The following is a 20544-nucleotide window of genomic DNA, read 5'->3' as shown; positions in this document are numbered from 1 at the left end:
TTTGTGTACTTTCCATCAAAGCATCTTTAGTACTGAACACAATGGCTGTCTATAGAGCTGCTGTCTCACAAAGAGGGTGTTCGATACACAGAAATGTCTGTGTTTTTTCTTCTATGAATACTTTCAAGTATCCTGCTGACTCATTCAGCATAGAAAAATACTTTGTGTCTACCACATCCCACAATATTTTTTATTATTCTGATAATGGAAAATGTTGCGTTTGTATGTATTTGTTTAACTAGTTTAGGTGTGTATGTAAGTAAAAGGCTTGGGTTTTTTGTTTTTAGTTTTGTTTTCCTGTGGTAACTTGTCCTGTTGCTGATCTCAGATTCCCAGAACAATAAGCCTGCCTAGCTTTTCTTCTAGCTTCTATCTTGTTAAGAGTGGAATGATAAAAATTGGTGAAAAATTGTGGGGTTGTTGGGCTCTTTCATCTATATTTTGAACTTTGTTGAGAACATCCTTATCCTCTCAAATGTTTGCAATTTCTTCCTTGGTTCTTGTTTTAATCCTCTGTTCCTGTGATGAGTTCACCTTCTTCATCTGACACTTTGACTCAACACTATGATATATCCCTTGTACTACTACAATGTATAACTTTTTCAATTTGTTTTTCACCCATAATAATTCAAGCAATTCTGTTAGTTTGAAATTTACTACTATAAACCCCAACTTTTACCTTTTTAGCTCCTACTATTTGTAGCTTCTTCAGAGTAACTAATGGTGTTTCTGAAACAAGCTGTCTTTTTTCCCAGCTTCTAACTTAAAAGTAATAAATATCTTTAAAATATCCTAAGTCTTTTAGGTTGATAATCAGTTTTCTACTACAGTATTGTCCACTGCACACACAAAGGATTGATTTTAACTAGTGAACTCTTTCAAAGTGATTTCATTTATTGAATTTGTTTGCATGTGCTTGTCTTGACGTATGCGTTTTGCTATAGTATGTGGAGCACTGTGCTATTTTTTTCTTGGATTAGCTTTGAAGTCTTTGTGCCTTTATGCCCTTGTCTCTCTTCTTCAAGTATAGCTCCTATATTTTTTACATCATTATAAATTTACTTTTTATCCTCTGGTTAAAATCAACTAACTCAGGAGGTGCACAGTCCCACCCAGGGAAATGCCCTGCTGGACCTGGTTCTTGGCACAGGCATTTCCCCTGGTTTGACTGTGCACCTCCTGAGTTAGGTGATTTTAACCAGAGGGTAAAAAGTCTATTTATAATTATGTAAGGCACAAAGAGCTCAAAGCCAATCCAAGAAAAACACAGCACAGTGTTCTACATACCATAGCAAACCACATAAGTCAAGACAAACACATGCAAACAACCTCTGCTGGGAGTATGTTCCCTGCAAACAAATCCAGGTTTAGATGTTGCAAGTCATAATTCAAGGAGCACAGTTCAGTGTAGCCATGTACCTTCCAGTGGTATACAAGGGGTCTCCGGCACCCTGGGGCCAATGCTTACATTTGTGCCCTCCCCTCGCATAGCAGAGCATGGGGGGCGTCTCCCAGCGGTTGATCACAGACTGGTGGGGTGGGCGGAACCGGAAACCAGAAGCGCTTCTCTGCGCTGCTGCTGCTGCCGCTTCCTGTTTCGCAGCCCACTGGTGCCGCCCCATAGCCCTACACCCTGGGGCCATGGCCCCGTATCGCGCCTCCATCGGTACGCCACTGATACTTTCCCTCCCCTAACTTATGAATCAAAATCAACGCAGAGAGATATCCCATAACCTAAGTCAGACAGGTACTTCTCTTGTGTTGTCCTGTGGAAGGTTTTAGTGTACCGGTCCTACATCTGTGTTATACGGTACTCATTAAGGTTTACAAGAAATACAGTTGTTTTTTTCTCTGAAGTGAAAGTGGTCTTCCTTTCCGTAGGCTAGTCACATGTCTTAAGGAAGTCCCTATCCCAAGGAAATGTCTCTTTTAACCAGACCTCGTTGCTAGGCCTAGACCATACTAACTTCAAAATACTGAGGGTACTGAGGGAACTTGAAAAAGGAAATGATTAGTTCATTGCTAGGTTTGGTCTTCCACTTTCTTAAAAAACTAGATTATTTTTTTTTCAGCCACAGAATCTGCTTCAGTTTTACATTTCCAGTTTTATATTACTTTTCCATTGTGTGATTAAACACTTTTTAAATTCACGCTGCATAAAGAAACTGTCTTTGTCAATATTTTTAAAGGATAAACAACACCTCATTTTTAATAATTATTTTAAGATGATCCAAAATCTAAAAGTTCCAGAAGTTCTTCTCATATTATACTACAAATGTTTGATATGTTCTTTTAATTTAAACTCTGAAGTGATAAAAGGCTGTTGTTGTTGTTTTTAATATGCATGAAAGATTACAAACCTTTTTCCAAGCCTCTGAATGTCTCCTAAATCCTGTTGAAGTTAAATTATCCAAAATGCAGAATAGAAAAATAATACCATATACCCATGCAATCAATCTATTTAATATGATGTGCTGTCAGATAGATGGACATTTTAAGCATTTGTAATATAATTTTTTAAAGGATTGTTTGTTTTAGCGTGTACTTGTTAAAGTTGTGCTGATTTCCACAAGAACTATTCACAGGACTCACAGCAATTGTCCAAATTGCTGCTAAACAACAGTATTTCTTTTGTTTACTGGTATTTGGCTTTTGTTCTCTTTACTTTTTTCTTTGATGACAAAATGATCTCAAGAGAAACATTTGTGCTTAGGAAAGCTTACAGAAATTCATGTCTTGATAGTTTGAGAAGAGATGTCATTTTTACTCATTATTACAGATCCCAGCCTATTGTTCATCTGTTGGTGTTTTTCTGCCTTTGCCAGCTTTTACATCCCTGAAACTTTACTTTGCCTGGTACTTCAAGATCTTTGACAAACACAGTATTCTTTTTGTGACAGGGGTTAGGGGCAACCATTACTGTGGCCTGCCTTTGTAAATTATATTTATATATAGTATATATCAAACTCCCTCAACAACAAAATGAAACAAAACATATCAGTGCACACTGGCAATACCCCTTTCCCTCAAATTTCAAACTTTTTCAGCCTTTATTTGCTTGCTGTATAAATGTGAAAGTAACAGTAAATCTACTGAAAAATAGTTTTCAGGTTTACTAGCAATGAGTTGCAGTTTGAAGTGGGCCATAGACAATTCATATAGCACAATCAGCACCCATTATAAGTAATCATACTAATGTTTCTCCTGCCTCTTGAAGAAGCATTTCATGAATTAAAGAACTCTTTCCTAGCACTAAAGCTGGTGATAATATTATGTCTATAAATGCCATTAATTTAATCAGTTAACAGGTGTTTGAGAATTTTTTGGGGAAACATTGAGAGGTATTCTTTGGATTATTTACTTGTGGGTGGGTGATTGAAGTAGGTAAAGAGTTTATTATATGGCAATAATCATTTTGCATGTTTTGACTGCAAGTTTTGCTTATTATTATAAATGCACACTGAGTCCAGCTGCCTGGGAGCTTACTGCAAAGTGAAATTAATCAAGATATAGTCATCATTTCCATCATAAATAGCTATGGAAAGAAATTTAAGCAGAATGACTGCAGCTCCTGGACAATGTACTTACAATGTTGTGGTCATTCCTCAATTATTAGCTATCTGTAAGTTACATATAGAGGATCTCTATAGTTAGCATGGAAAACCCCTGAAGCACTCAATCCATTCTACCAAAGGGACATAACTCTGGCCCTCATTCTTGTGCTTGTGTCTCACTGAGCACAGCTTTCACTAGTTTAGGATCTTTCTTGTGCTTACTTATGTTACCATTCTGCATTTGAAATAAGCACCATAGAGTACTATGGTCTTCTCTTCATTTCCCTTTTAATGTAGAAGTAGAACAGAGAGCAAATCCTAATCCATTTCGGTTTGGGGATGTTACCACTAGATTCTTCCCTCTCCATATATACCTCACCAGAGATGTAGCCAACTCTTCCAGTGCCGGGGGTGGAGAGAGGAATCTTAATGTCCTGCTCTTCTTACTGGTATCTCCTTGTGTCTGCTGGTACAGCACAGGCTTGGCCTGGTGCAGTTAGGGAACAAACAGAAGTACTCTCCCCTCCCCTCTGCCCAATCTTCTATCCCCTTCCTTGATAATGCAGCTGAAATCCCCAACTACAATTTGCTGCTTACCTCCACGTACATACAATTCTAATTTAATAAACTGGGAGATCCTTCCAACTCTTTCAGCAAGCCTGTATATGTTAAAAATCTCAAACACATTCTTCCCAAACTCCACCACCATCCATTGCAGTCTCTCTTCCACAATCACTTGTACTTGCTGCTTTTCCACTTCCTCACTCTTCAGCAAAATCATGACTCCAGCCACTTTGTTTACTTCTGACCCACCCATCATGATGGTCCCCATCCCTATATCTTTACAAAACACTTGCAATCCCTCTCCTCTGAGATTCCACACTCCTATATTACAGCCACTTTGACCCCATTCAGTACCTGTATATTCTTAGAATTCTGACATTTATAGATGCAATATACAAAGTCATGCCTGTCCATTTAAATTGCACAACTCTACCACTTTTAAGTCTCCTATGATGCTGCTTGATGTAGTTGGCTCTAATTCTCCCCTCTTTTGCATCCCTGTAGCCTTTGCTAGATGTTTTATTGCTTTGATATTCAATAAAGTTTCCCTTCTTCACTTCCCACTCTCTGTTAGGCCTACACCACATTAGCTCTGAGTTTTTCATCAACCCATCTCCCTCCCCTTCTCTCTCTTTGTCCACCTTCGTTCTAAGCTTCATAACATGTTATTTCTTTCTTTTCCCAACTTGGTTCTCTTCTTTCTCCTGATCTGTCCTTACTCCTCCTCCTTCTTCCTGTAGTGTGTTCTCCTCTTTCCCTTCTCTCTCCTCTGTCTCAGTCACTTGTTCCCTTTTCTTTCTTTCTTTTTTTCCCCTCTTCTGTCACCAGCTGTGCCACTTCAACTTTTGAAACTTCACTCTCTTCCTCCCCAGCTCTTCCTTCATGTCTCCTCCACTACCATGCATTCTGACTCAACATCTTTTTCTTCCTCACTTTCTCTTTCCTACAGTTCTTCTGTAGATCTAGCTTAATTTGAAAGGACCATGGACGTTGCTGCTGCAAGTGTTCTCCTCCCCCACAAATAACACACTTCAGTAATTCTAGGCACTTTGTCACCTTGTGCCCTTTCCCCTTACATCTGTAACATATTGTATACTGGCAGCATGTAGCCAGTTGTCCTTCCTATCCATATTTACTACAGAATTAGGCTGCCCAAAATCCACTGTAAACCCACAGTGTGACACTATTTGAATTACTGATGATAAGTGCATTATCCTGCCAAGACTCCTGTCATCCACCCTCATTACCATTCAAGCTCTCCGTGATTCCATCCATATACTATATTTATTGCATATCTTCTCAACATACATGACTTTTTGTACATTAGTTCTTCAACCATTTTTCTATCTCCCCCATGTTAAGCGTGTCTATATAAATTTGAATAATTGTTGTCCTTTCTTTTGTCTTCTCTCCTACAATAAATCTTATCCCCTTAAGTTCTTCTCTCTCACCTACTACTACATACATCTTTCAAAAATCCTCATAATCTTCTTGGCTCCAATACAAAATTTCCCAAGACTTCTAGTTAAAAAGATGACAAATCTATTTAGCTGTTCCTCTTTAACATTTATAATTTCAAACAATATTTTCTCTATAAATTCATATGTATTAATTTTGAGACTGCTCTGTTTTCCTTCCCCTGTTAACGCTGTTCTTATTCTTATGCATAGGTCACCTGCCACTCTGTCTTTCACTTCCCCACATCTTTCTTTTTGCAGGTCTGGCTTATTCCTCCCACTAGTCGCTGCTCCCTTCACTGTTCCCTTCCAACACTTCTTATTTCTCGCTCCTAACCTCCTCTCCTCCTCTTCTCCTCTTCTTCCTGCCAACTGGACTCTTCCTTCATAGCTTTTGTCAATTAAGCCTCTTCCAAAACCACCAATCCCACCATACCTATCTTTCCTATCTTCTTTCATCCCCCCTTCCCCACCTTCATCCATCTTCCATCAGACTCACAAACTTTGCTTCTTCTCTCTAATTCACTTCTCATCTCTTGAGCCACTTTCCCTTCCATAGCTGTCACTCTCCTTGTTATTCCAAGCTCTGAGAACTCATCATCATCCTCCATCTCAGTGCTCTGCCATTACCCCCCCTCTCATCCCCCCCACCCCCACCTGCAGCATTCCTGGCATCAATTCAGGCAGTAAACTGGGCTTCTGCCTGGCCACTGCAGTTGATCTTAGGCAAGGAGCATCTGAGAAGCTCTGCTGCTGATGTGAGTCTGCCACAAGGAAAGGTTGGTGAAGCCCATCTGAATAAGATACATAGTAGTGCTCAGTTCCCTTCAGCACGAACTCTTTTTCAAGTCATGATTGTTGGCATTGGATTCACAACCCAGCCGGAATACTTTGCTCTGGGCTAGCACAACCTTCAGACCAACCACAATTCCTCCAGTTGATAATAGGTGAATTTTATTGATACACAGAGATAGGAAATAAGAGCAATGCGGGCAAAGCAAGCAAGATGATTACAACATACATTAACCAAATTTCCCACTGCCCAAGATAAGTGGTCTGTCTGGCCAGTACATAAATGACACTTTGAGGTTCTTTGCTTAAATGCCCAATGTCAACAGCCTTGGAGGTCAGGGTTGCTGTTTTGAAAACTCCTCTTTTTGTATTCTTTCTTCTCCAATGATACTTCATCTTTGGGCATTGTAAATTTGTCTTCCTGTGGTCGCCATGCTGTCCACATTCCATTCTGTCAGCCAAAATTCTATTTTTGTAAACCTGTCACATACACATGTCCTAATTTGGGCTGTATCAGTGTCCAGTTTTGGCTGTTCCCTCAAAACCAGAAAGCTCTAGGGATTTTGCAAGTGAGCATTGTAGCTCTGGAGCTAGGCCTATCTCTATGATGAAAGTAAAGTTTGGATGTTTTCAGTTTCCCAGGATGTGTATATCTGTTGGCTGCAGGCACTCTGTCTTCCCTGAAGGCTGTGAAACTGTGTGACAAAAGACACTTTTAGAAATCAACTAATCCTTTCTCTTGCCCTGGACCATTGCTCTAATACAATATCTACTTTACCCATGAGCCAATTCATAGTTTCATAGTTGGTAGGGTCAGAAGGAACCTGAGCAGATCATCAAGTCCTACCCCCTGCCATGGGCAGGAGAGAATGTTGGGATCAAATGACCCCAGCTAGGTGTCTATCTAGCCTTCTTTTGAAGACCCCCAGGGTTGGAGCGAGCACCACTTCCCTTGGAAGCTGGTTCCAGATCCTAGACACCCTGACTGTGAAGTAATGCCTCCTGATATCTAGCCTGAATCTACTCTCTGTCAACTTATGACCATTATTCCTTGTGGCTCCTGGTAGTGCTTGGGGGAACAGGGACTCTCCCATTGCCTGCTGGTCCCCCTTGGTCAGTTCATAGACGGCCATCAGATCCCCTCTCAACTTTCTCTTGCGGAGGCTGAACAGGTTCAGGTCCTGTAGCCTCCCCTTATAGGACCTGCCTTGCTGCCCCCTGATCATGCAAGTGGCCCTCCTCTGGACCCTCTTGATGCTGACCACATCCCTCCTGAAGTGTAGTGCCCAGAACTAGATGCAGTACTGCAACTGCGGCCAGATCAATGTCATATAGAGTGGGAGGATCACCACCTTGGACCTGCTTATGATGCATCTGTGGATGCATGACAAGGTGCGGTTAGCCTTCCTCACTGTGTCCCCACATTAGAAGCCCATGTTCATCATGAAGTCTATAATGACTCCAAGATCCTTTTCTGCCTCTGTGCTGATGAGAAGGGAGTTCCCCAGCCTGTAGGTATGCTGCTGGTTCTTTCTCCCTAGGTGCAGTACCCTGCACTTGTCAGTATTGAATCCCTTCTTATTCTCATCCACCCACCCCTGTAACCTGTCCAGATCCAATTGCAGCCTGTCCCTCCCTTCTAGCATGCCCACTTCTCCCCACAAAAAAACCCAAGGTTTTTTAGACACTTTTTTATAGACAATTTCCATTGAGTTTACTAGCTTGCAATCCAGGCTCTTAATGAATGAGAAATCTACTTCTCCTTAATAGATATTCTTAGGCAAACCTATTAAGTTTTGAAATACCAATATACAGAAACAAAGCTGTCATGGTAAAAATAGGAAACACACACAAATTTGCCTTTTACTCTTCATAGTATCATTTGGAGGCAAGCTATTAATCTTAAATTATACTCAATTTGATATTTTTCTGGATACATTCTATATAGATCTGTTTTGCAACTGACAGTGATACATGTTCACTGGTATTTCAGTATAATTAAGAACTGCAGGGTTTATTTTGTATACCACATGGTATTTTTCTTTTGCTTACCTTTAAATGTCAATAATCATCCATGGAGTATACCTTTCTTTGATTAAATTATTATTTCAATCATTCCAAGTTATTTACTGTAATGGACACAGTATTAAAAAATAGAATGAACTTTTTCCTAAATTAGGTCTTGCCACAGGCCATTCTGTCTTTTTATGTTTTTGTCATTTGCTAACATGTGTCTCACAATGGCAAAGCATGTGTTTTTTGGGGTTTTTTAACTTAAATTTTATTTGTGAGGTTTTTCCAGCTTTCTTGAAATTTTATCTTCTTGAGTTAAATAAAAGTTGTCAGGAGTATTCTTCCTACTAATGCCCTTGGATTCAGATTTTTTTAAGACTACAACACCCATGCAATGAAGGCCAGGTTTTCCAAAAGGGTCAACTTTCACTTAGAAATATGCCCGCTAAGCCCTTTCTTTAAAATTCAGGCTACTGGCACCATAATGGGAGTCTGTGGGCATGTCTAGACATGCCATTAGTGCACAGCAATAAACTGCAGACTTTATTGCTCCACAATTTATTGCTCCCAGGAAGCACCCACATACACACTTTACACGTGGACCCAGACTGCACAATATTGAGTCAGGTCACAGCAGCCCTGGTTAGCAGGAGGCCCAGGGAGGTCAGCCTGCCAGCCCCTGGCTTCTCTGACTGGGCTCAATGTGTTGCAGAGGGGCCGGATAAGGCACAAGGGTACTGTGGTAGAGAGCTGGCCAGCAGACAGCCCCTGCACTGAAGCACCCTGTGTCCCAGCTAGCCAGGCCAGTGTTTACATGGGCACTGTTGTGCACAAAAAAACCTCCACAGCAGGGTAATATTTGTATTTACAAGTACTATCCTGCTTCAGAGTTTATTAGTTTGGTGTGCCATAATAAGGGCATAGGTGTAGATGCTGTGACATTTACTGCACAGTTAAATGGTCAACTGCACAGTAAGTATCTCATGTAGATGTGCCCTTTGAGTGCAAAGTGCTTGGTAAATCTATTTGCAGATACTAGGTAACTGAAATTGTAGCTACAACTACATCTGCACTGATATTTAGGGCCTAACTTGGAGTCAGCTTCAATGAGGTAGGACTACATAAACCTACATTTTCCATACATCTTTGTAGCCCTGAACAAAGCCATCCTACTTATTCTAATTATTTATGAAGCAGAACTCATCTGGGAATCAGTCTATGAAGTACTTGTGGCTCCTTTGTACTTATGGGCCCTAAAAAGAGGAAGTGATCTGTATAAAGAGCTTGTGCAAATACAGTTGGCATATTTCTTGTGCTTGAAGCCTGCATGTCTGGGTAGATTCAAATGTGCAGAAAAGGGATGGGCTAGTGTATGACTTGTTCCCATAGTTAGTTGTGTAGTAAAATTTTCAGGGACAGGGTGGACTACTCCCAGAGGTTAGTCTAAGGCAGTCATTCTGAACTGAAGTGCTGTAGCACCACAGTGTGCCAAAAGATACTTTCAAGGGTGCCACCTAGTTGCAGTAGTGCAAATGGCATGGTAACTTGGAAAAACACAGATAAATAGCTCATAGGTGCTGAATACATGGAGTCCTGAGAGCCCTGCACCCCCCCCCCCCCCCGGAAGAGAGTAGGGTGACCACCTATCCCTAATTCGGTAGGAAAGTCCCCAAATGAGAACATCAAGTCCTGGTCTTGGACTGTATGATCCTGGGCCAGCAGTTTTCCTGAAATCCCAGTATCATTCAGGGATCCAGGTTTTCTGTTTACCACAGAAAATGAAGGAAATGGTGGGTTTCCCTTTGCAGGCTGGCAGAGTTCAAGCTTACAAAGGACTGCAGGGAGCGGGATGCAGAGAGCAGTACGTGCATGTGTGCACGTGCAACAGGAAACAGCCTGTGGCAATATAAAGTAACTAGCAAATAATTGTCCATCAAGCATGACAGAGGGGTGGCTGGGGATAGAAGCCCACATTGCCCCCCACCACTTCAGGTCCAGGGCCGTTCCCCCCTCTTTTCCCTCCTCCCTTCAGACAACCAATCAGAGTGCAAATAAAGCATTACAGACAAACAGACAGACTAAGGCTTTTATAATATTAGAATAGCTTTTGGCTTGTACAGACCTCTCACAGTTAAGATGTTGGAAGTGTGATTTTGCATCTCTCTTTCCAAATATTTTGCACTTATATGATATCCCAGTGGATGCTAAAACTTTCGAAAAATACATTATGCATTTGCAAACGAAAACTGAGACAGTATACTCCCCAGCCACTCACAGATACATGAAGTTTGTACATGAGCTTTTTTTGTGGTCTTGTCAATATTACAAAATCACTTTCCAAGTTGGGTGAGAAAGGAGAGCTATTCCAATTGTCAGAAGAGTGTGACTTACCTTTGTTTCAAAAGATTATTCATATTGTAAGAAAAAGGTAGTGCATGTTGTGGGGGGACAGTATTAACACAAGAATCCAAAGGATTTGAGATGATTGTGGCACATTACAGCAACAGTTTAATTCTCCTGGTAGAAATTATTAGTTCTAAAAGTTGGTTCTACCAGTGGTTACATCTGAAGGATATTTCTGTTTTCATTTGTATTGGAGAAAGTTTGTGGTCAGGACAGATGTTCCAACCCTGTAATGAATTTCTAGATTCTGACATCTTGAGGAGAAATTTGACAGCCGATTGGAGAAACTGCAGTATTTTGTTTTTTTCTAGTTATACCAAGAACTGGGACTAAGCACGGTAATGTTGCGCTTTACCCAAATGCGTGTCTTTGGTGGCTAATTTCAAAGATCACGTTAAGCAGGAGATCAGAGGTTTTGATGTTCAAAATACTGACTAGGCTCTGAAAAAGGGAGCAGTATTCTCTCACCCTATAGTTTGCAGAAATGAAAACATTCCTATTTCATCCACTGGGACAGTGGGTGCTGGTTCGTAAAAATGAACACCACAACAATTACAGAAAGGAGCCTGATATCTGAATAATATGCAATTGGAAAATCAACTGGCAAATGAAGGCACTTTTAAATGTAGGAAAGCTTCTAGTTCAAGGATGAAATATTTTTATAGGAGTTAGGGGGAAACAGTAGGATATGGATATTGGTATCACCTGTTTGTACCAATTACACCAAAAAAGGTGAGGTTCTGGGATTGTATCATGATTTTAAAATACCTGCATGATGGAGTTGCTAAAATCTCAGCCAAGAGAGAATTTGCATTGGGTAAAAATCAGGATATAGAAAAGTAGTGTCCTGAAGCTTACTTAATAAGAAATCATGAATCCTTCTGGATAAATTCTCCATCAGATGTGAGGTATTTGGAGATTTACAGATAGATTAATCAAGAAACTTTTAATCCAAGGTATTTTACAGGTATGTAGGGTGGTACAGGGGTGGTGTGAGTCCCTGAGGCCCTATCTGGCCTGTGCAGGGTCCCTGGAGCCTTAGCCAGGGTGGGTAGAGGTGGCACAAGGCCCTGTGACTTAATCCTGGCATGCAGGGCTGGTGCAGAGCCGATCTAGCTCATGGATTGGCCCCATGCCATGCTTCTGGCCTGCAGGGCCAAAATCATGAGCACTGTAACAACCAGAATGTTGACACACAAGTTGTAGTGGGGTGACACCAAAAATACTCAATGTGCTTGGAGAATGTTGTAATAAATGTGGTGGAATGCCGGGCTAGCGATTCCGGCACCGCTTGGGGAGCCACGGGCTTTACGGAGCGGGCGAGCGCGCGTCTTGTGGGGTGGGATTGGAGGTAGCTTTATGACCGCCTTCGAGGTTTGCCGAGCTGGCGCAAGTAGACGACTTAGAGTAAGTTGTTAGTTTTCTATAATAAGTTTGTAGGATGTCTGTTGGTTCACGGGGTTCCGGAGCAAGCCCTTGCTTTCCACCACTGGAACTAGTTCAATGATGGGTGCGGCTGCCGACTCCTTAAGTCCCAGAACTGGTCAACAGCTCATTGAGATGGGATGTTAGTAATAAAAGTTATTACAGAGTAAATATAAGGTGAAGTAAAAATTTGTTTTATTCACTCACCTGGCCTCACTCTCTTACGAATAAGAGGGGAGACCGGCTGGAACGAAGTTGCAGTAAATATAAGTATAAAAAGCATAGATATGCTGTCTAAGCTGTGAAGAGAGGCAGTCGAGAGATGGACTGTCCGATGTTTCTTCAGTTACAGTATCCCGGATACAAAGGGGGTCTGTTGGCTCACAGGGTTCACTAGCGAGCCCTTGCTTTCCACCCCTTGCAAGATGGGTGCGGCTGCCCACTAGTTAGTCCTAGGGCTGGTCAACAGCTCATAAACGGGATGGTGAATACAAACTGTAACACGGTGAATCATTGTCGATTGTCGGATTTTCGAGGCCTTGGTTTTCGCTGGGATACGCCCAGACGGAGAGCTGAAGACTAGCTACAGGGTGATCAGGCCTGAAGGGTCGTCCAGTCATTGTCTCTGCTACTTCCTGCTTTTTTACCTCTTTTATAGATGTTGGTTGGACTGCCTCTGTGACACTAACTATGATATAAGCTAAGCATACAGGGATAGGATAGTTTCTTTTACATAATAGTTACTAGGTAGATTTTTACATAAGTTTCGTTTCTGCAGGAATGACACTTACAGATAAGAAATGAAACTTACAGAATACGCATGTGCAGCTTAATACAAGCATGGAAAAGTACAAGGTTTTCATTTTGATTAACAGCCAAAACTACAAGGTCACATAAATGTGAGAGTGCTGCGCAACAGTTATACAGAAATAAAGTAAGACATTTACAATAAATAGCTTGGAACACACACTGTACCACATGGACGCTAGTCTAGAAGTACTGAGTGCACAGCTCTTCTAATAAATATTCGAGTTCTTGAAATCCAAGTGGAGACCCTTTACAATTACAAAGGGCTTTGTGCAAGAAAAAAGCACTAGTTAAGTAAATGGTTTCATGAGAGTCTTGGGGTATAGCTTTCTACCATTGTAGAACACACCAGATGGGCTGGGACCAGTAAATCCAATTCTTTCTTATGATATATTGGTTAAGGATCAATGAGAAATCAAAGTATATTCCAGTAACCATCTCAGAAAATGTTTCTGCAGTGGAACAAAGGGATTTAGCTTGTTTGGACTATGAAGAAACCATACTTACCAAAACCATACTTACCAAAACTGAGAAAACTGAGACCTCTGCTATGGAAAATGTTAACAATAAGTTGATAAAATACAAGGTCAGAGACATATTTTCACATGACCAAAGTTTAAAAGAGGTGGTCTGTTATGTTATCATAGTCTGAAGAGGAGGAAATGTGCTTCGAAATTTCACCTACATTCCCTAACCTCTAGAATGTAACATATTTACTATTTACTTCCTTTTGGTTAAGTTCTTGGATAAGATAACCTGCTTTCTAGGTAAAGGAAGTGAAATGATTATAATTGATCTGGATTCAGTAAAGCATTTAATATAGATTCATAGGTTCAGAGAGGTAGGGTCGGAAGGGACCTTGTAGATCTTCAAGTCCAACCCCCTGCCTGGGATGGAGAAAAACTGGATTCAAATGAGTCCAGCCAGGTAGTCATCAAGCCTCTTCTTAAAGACCCCCAGGGTAGGAGCCAGCACCACTTCCCTTGGAAGTTGGTTCCAGCTCCTAGCCGCCCTAACTGTGAAGTAGTTCTTGCGGATGTCTAATCTAAACCTACTCTCCAATAACTCGTGTCCATTATTCCTTGTCATGCCAGGGGGCGCTAGGGGAAACAGTGTCTCTCCCAAACCCTTCTGGTCCCCCAAGTGAGTTTATAGAAAGTCACCAGGTCCCCCCCACAGCCTTCTCTTGTGAAGGCTGAACTGGTTTAGGTCCCGCAGTCTTTCATTGTAGGGTCTGCCCTGTTGTCCCCGGATCATGTGCGTGGCCCTCCTCTGGAGCCTTTCAGTGTTGTCCACATCCCTCCTGAAGTGGGGTGCACAGAACTGGACACAGTACTCCAGCTGTGGCCTGACCAGCGTCGCATAGAGGGGGAGGATCACCTCCTTGGCTCTACTTGAGATGCACCTGTGGATCCACGACAAGGTGCGGTTAGCCCTGCCAACTGTGACCTCGCATTGTCGGCCCATGTTCATCTTGGAGTCAGTAATGACTCCAAGATCCCTTTCTGCCTCCATGATCTGTAGAAGGGAGTTTCACATTCTATAAGTGTGCTGCTGGTTTCTACTGCCCAAATGCAGCACCCTGCACTTGTCAGTATTGAAACGCATCCTGTTTATGTTAGCCCACACCTCTAACCTATCCAGATCTTGCTGCAATCTTTCCCTCCCTACTAGCGTGCTCACCTCACCCCAAATTTTGGTATCATCAGTGAATTTAAACAGGTTGCTTTTCACCCCGTCATCCAAATCGCTGATGAAGAAATTGAACAACACAGGCCCAACGACTGAGCCCTGGGGGACTCCGCTGCCCACTTCCCCCCAGGTCAAATATGACTCACCCACCACCACCCTCTGAGTATGACCCTTCAGCCAATCTGCAATCCATCTGACTCTGTAGGCATCAATGCCACAGTTGCCTAGTTGTTTAATGAGGATAGGGTGGGAGATGGTGTCAAAGGCCTTGCTGAAGTCTAGAAAGACTACGTCCACGGCAATACCTGCATCCATTACCTTTGTGACCTGATCATAAAAGGCAATCAGGTTGGTCTGACATGACCTGCCTTAATGAAAACGTGCTGGTTGCCCTTAAGCATCATCCCTGAAACCGGCCTATCACAGATGTGCTCCTTGAGGATCTTCTCAAAGAGTTTCCCTAGGATTGAGGTAAGACTGATGGGCCTATAGTTGCCCGGATCCTCTCTCTTCCCTTTTTTGAAGATGGGGACTACGTTAGCTATCTTCCAATCATCTGGCACCTGACCCGAGCACCACAAGCGCTCATAAAGCCATTCCAAGGGCCCTTCAATAACCCCTGCTAGCTCCCTCAACACCCTGGGTTGGAGAGCATCTGGACCCACTGACTTGAACATGTCCAGCCCCTCCAGAAGCTCTCTAACCTGGTCCTCCCCAACCTGAGGTCTGGCATTCCCCTCGAGTCCGTCTTACATCACAGTGGGGAAGTCCTGGTCCCTGCACAAGAAAACGGAGGTGAAGAGTTGGTTAAAGAGTTCCACTTTCTCCTCTGGTGCAACCACCAGATCGCCCAGCGTATTTGCAGGGGCCCCACATTACCCGGTGCCTTCTTCATCCTCCCTATATATTTGAAAAAGGACTTTTTATTGTCCTTGATCTTGGACGCTAGTCCTAGCTCTATGTCCGCCTTAGCTTTCCTGACAGCCCCCATACAGGCCCGAGCAGAGGAGGTATATTCCTCTTTGGAGATAGCACCCCCCTTCAATCGGGTGTACACTGCCTTTTTGGTGATCAGGCATTCCCGGATGCCCTTGGTGAGCCAGGGGGGCTTTCGGGCACTCTTGCCCCCCTTGCTTCTTGTTGGGATGGACACCTCTTGGGACCCCTGAGTATCGTTTCCTTAAGGAACGACTACTCATCCTGGACAATGAGCTTTTGTGTAGAGGCATATGAGGCCTCCTGAGGATGTGGGCACTGGCCGCCTAATCTCAGCATTGCCCTGGCCCTTGTTTACATATACCTGGGTATATGTTTTGCTCATCAGTCTAGGCTGGGCTGTACTTGTGGGTGGTGCATGGTTTAGCAGTCCAAAGCTTCCTCCGCCCTCGTCTTCCCCTTCCCCCCGATGAGCCTAGTTTAAAGCCCACTGGAGGAGATCCGCCAACCTAGAAGAGAAAGGTGGAGCCCATCCCATCTGAGCATGTCTCTTGTCATGATGTGTGGGTCATTGTCGAGGAAGCCAAAGCCTGCCTCAAGACACCATTCCCGAAGTGGCCAGTTAGTCTCTGTGATGCAGGTCTCATGTCGTCTTCCATGTCCGCTCACTGGTAGGACAGAAGAGAATACCACCTGTGCATCTGTCTCCTTCAGCACTCCAGAGCGTGGTAGTCTGCCATCAGGTGATCAGGACTTTTCCTGGCTGCATCATTAGTACCCACATGGATTAGGACCATGCGGTAGTAATCGGTGGGTTGGATCATGGCCTGGATCATCCCCGTCATTGCCCCGAGCAAAGATATGGGATGGCAGTAGACCTCACATGTCAAAGGGTCCTGGAGACAGATGGGGCCCTCTGTACCTCTCAGGATGGAGTCGCCTTTGACGATCACTCAATGTTTCCTCCTCCAGGACTGCTTAGCTCCTTCAGCCTGTTCGGAGCATGGAGAGTACGGAGTTGCCTCCTCTCCGGTTGCCTCCTCTCCTTCGTTCTCCTCCAGTGTTGCCAGGGGCTTGTACCTGTTCTCCAGCTGGACTGGAGGAACTGGTACTGTTATGCTGTGAGCAGCCCTGGTTCTGGAGGTGACCATCTGCCACTCTGCAGTGGAGGGCACCTCCCCGGGTGCTTCTTCCTTGGGTGCATGGCCCTGCAGGGAAAGGAAATAACCATCAATTTCATCCTCCACCTCCCTGATTCCCCTCAGCCTGCTAACCTCCTCCTGGAGCTCCCTCATCTGCATCTCCAGGGCCCTAAGGTGGGTGCCTGCAGGACAGGTGTGGGGGCCCCCAATCCCTGCCCCCCCCAGCCTTGCTGGGCCTCCCCTGCAGGCCAGGGGATCAGGGGACACCAGCTCCCCCATGGGCTCTGTCTGGGTGGAGGCATCAGACAAGCCCCAGGTAGGTGCGCCCCCCCGGGCAGGGGCGCTAGCAGCACTCGGCATCAACACCACTGTATGAGTTGCTGTTTATTTAGAGCTTAGTGCAGTGCCTCCGCCCTACCCTAGAAGGAGTCTCCCATATAATTCGTGGAACTTGCTTTCAGTTTTCCATGTAGAAATACAATATTCTAGTTATGTTCTCTTTGATGTAAAAGCTAATTGCCTAAAAGTTTTAAAAGCATATTTTCCATACTTTTATTCAGGTTGTACTTGTCACTTTAGGTGAATCATGTCTACTAACACTACTGTAGTTTGATGTAATTTTAATAACTTAAACTGTACAAGATACTTTTTTATATCAAAAGCTGAACAGTTACTTGATAGATTGTTGTATGAACATACTCTAAGGATTTCCCTTAGAAATTCTGTTTTAAGAGTAAGTTTCTGTATTTTTTCTAGCTATCACAATTGTTAGATTTAATATTAAGACCAAAGTAGTAGAAAAATCTGTTCTTTCCCTCTATGGATAAATTAAAAGTGAAAAAAGTGGAATTTTTAAATTTTTGGCAGAAGCATGAATGCCAAAATATTTCAGTGAGGAATAACATATATCAATCTGATAATACTGCTGCAGTTTTGATTGAGAATTTTAATATATGGATTTTATGCTTTCATTGTGCTTGGTGAACTCTATTTCTTGGCTGCACAATTTTCCCCATGATGCACTATGGTCTCCTCATTTTGAAATGAGAAGGGATGTTCTGTGTGAATACTATGCTTTGTTATTGAAGACATAAACTGGTTGGAAAACTTTGGTGGTAGAGAAGAACAGGGTCATGAGACATTTCAACAGTGTTACCATGGGGTTCTTTAGCCTGGAAAGTACAGGCTCAGGGGTTATCTGATGACCATATATAAGTTTATCAGGGGTGACCACCAGGACTTGGGGGAACGTTTGTTCACCAGAGTGCCCCAAGGGATGACGAGATCTAATGATTATAAACTACTGCAAGACCATTTCAGGCTGGACATAAGAAAGAATTTCCTTACTGTCCAAGCCCTCAATGTCTGGAACAGCCTGCCATTGGAGGTGGTTCAAGCACCTACAATGAATACCTTCAAGAGTAAAGAGTAAAGAGTAAATGCTTATCTTGCTGGATGACCCCAGCTGACTTCCTGCCCTTTGGGCAGGGGGCTGGACTTGGTGATCTTCTGAGGTCCCTTCCAGCCCTAATGTCTATGTGTCTATGAAATCCAAGATAATTTGATTTTCAGCCAAAACATTTTTGGGTTTTGACTATTGCATTTTTCAGCAATAAATGTAATTTTTCAGCAATAAATGTAATTTTTCACAAAAAACAGAGATCTTTCACGCAAAAAAATAATGTCAGTTTCATAAAAACGGGATTCAAGTTTCATTACATCTTGAATATGGATACAGGTATCAATATTGCAGGATTAAAGAATGTTGATATTGATCTGGATTAAAGAAGCAGTTGTCAGTCCTATACTTCTAGTGTAACATTCCTACCAGGATTACTGATTTTAATTTAGCTAAAGCCCACTTACATGCTAAAAATTATAGTTCAGGGAGTGCATGAAAATAATAACCAAGGCCCCATTTGGCTTTCAATGGGATAAACAGACAGAAATAAATTATGGCCTTTTAAGACTGAATGACAAATCAGAGGCCTCTGTCAAATGAGTGAAACATGCTGGTTCTGTAGCTCAGCAACCTGGGGGAAGAAACCCATTAAAAATCCAGTTCTATTTTGTATAGCCCATCCAGTAGGTTTCCATGGAATATGCAAATGATAATAGCAAAATATAACAATATAAGAGGTGGAATTTTATTGATTGCAATGTCCAGGAAGAGTTTTATTAATATAAAACAGTACTGTCTTAAACAGCATTTCCTTAATTCTAGGTTGTTTTTTAGGTTGTTTTAATGCACTGTGTATTACCCACAAAATTCATAATTAACATAATGCTGGGTGCATTTACACATCCTATTAGTGTAATACAATACATTCCAGCACAGTTCACAGTGGAGTTAATGGCTCCCAGGTACAACATCTACACATGTCCATGACCACACAAGTTTGAACTGGGGTGGAGCAGGCTTGGTCTAGCAGCAGGAAAAGATTCGGAGAGCTGTGGTGATTTGGGCAGTACCAAGTCATCTTGCAGGGGTTGTGTTGAGAAGGGAGTCCAACCATTATGTTAAGTTCATTATAAGTATTTATATAAATGTACCTATTTGTGGAACGCAGAAGGCAAAGAATTAGGTGGAAAGGAGTGTACCCTTTACCCTTTGATAGGGTGGCTTTCTGGAACAGCATGGACTCCCTCATAAGGAGTTCTGCCTGAATTAGATTTCTTCCAGCCTACATTTCAGCCTACGCAGTGTTGATTATGGATCAAAGCAAAAGGTGTCCTTCATACCTCATGGTGTACAATTAAAATAAAATGGGCAAGGAGACTTTAACTATGCATTGTGGTTATTTACTTTTCATCTAATTGTTTTCGGTTTAATTATCTGTCTTTTAAAATTGTATTTTCTACTTACGTAAGCACTGCTATGGGTTGTTCTGGACAATTTCAATTAAATCTTATTTGAAGGCTGAATAAGGAAAGAGAAATTAGGAAAAAACCTTTAAAATCCTGCAATTTAGCTTATGCAATGGCATGTGTAGAGAATGAGCAATACAGAGGCACATGTGAGACAGTCATAGCATAAAATAGATAATGATAAAGAATGTTGTTTCCATGCTAATAAATTACTTCATTTAAGCTATTTATTATAATATTATTGTAGCATATCATCTCAGTGAAAGTTAGACAGTTAAATATCTTTTAAGAACCTAACACCTCAAAAAGGATATAGTAGAACTAGAAAAATTACAGAGAAGTGCAACAAGGATGATCAGGGGTATGAAAAGGCTTCAATATAAGGAGAGAAGGCCTTTGCTAGGACTCTGCAGTAGAAAAAATGGAACTAACACAAGATATGATAGAATTCTGTAAAATCATGAATGGGCTGGAAAAAGCAAATGGGGGATTTATTATTTCTCACAACACTAGAATTAGGGAACATGGAAGAAAATTAATAGGTAAAGGGACAGGGATTGGTCTGGATAGGCCCCTTGTAAACAGTCTTTTCCTTAGTATATACTCCCTGCCATTGAGGGACAGGTTACTGGGCTACTTGGATCTGAGGTCTGCACCAGCATGGTGTTATGGTATGGGCCTAAGCCTTTTTTTTTCTTTCTGCACATATATAGATGTTTTGACTATATTTATATGTTTGTATTACCTTAAACATAGTCAAGTTGAATATCATCAACTGTTGTGTTGTCTGATACCTCCATGTGCCCAATTCTGAAAAATACTGCAAACTCAGGTGAATTTTATTAGTCAAGGTGACAGAAAGCTGATTATTGCCCATTCTCTGTTCCTGTA

General features: G+C 42.2%; 1 protein-coding gene across 5 annotated transcripts in view; it reads left to right on the top strand.

Moving 5' to 3' along the window:
• Positions 1-20544, top strand: part of CTNNA3 (catenin alpha 3) — a 1496635-nt gene that overhangs the window by 1158854 nt on the left and 317237 nt on the right. The gene's annotated exons all lie outside the window — the stretch shown is intronic.

This window comes from Crocodylus siamensis, chromosome 7 (genome assembly GCF_052110815.1).
Source record: "Crocodylus siamensis isolate JL-2025a chromosome 7, ASM5211081v1, whole genome shotgun sequence".
Classification (NCBI taxonomy): Eukaryota; Metazoa; Chordata; order Crocodylia; family Crocodylidae; genus Crocodylus; species Crocodylus siamensis.
This window is presented reverse-complemented; position numbering and strand designations above follow the sequence as displayed.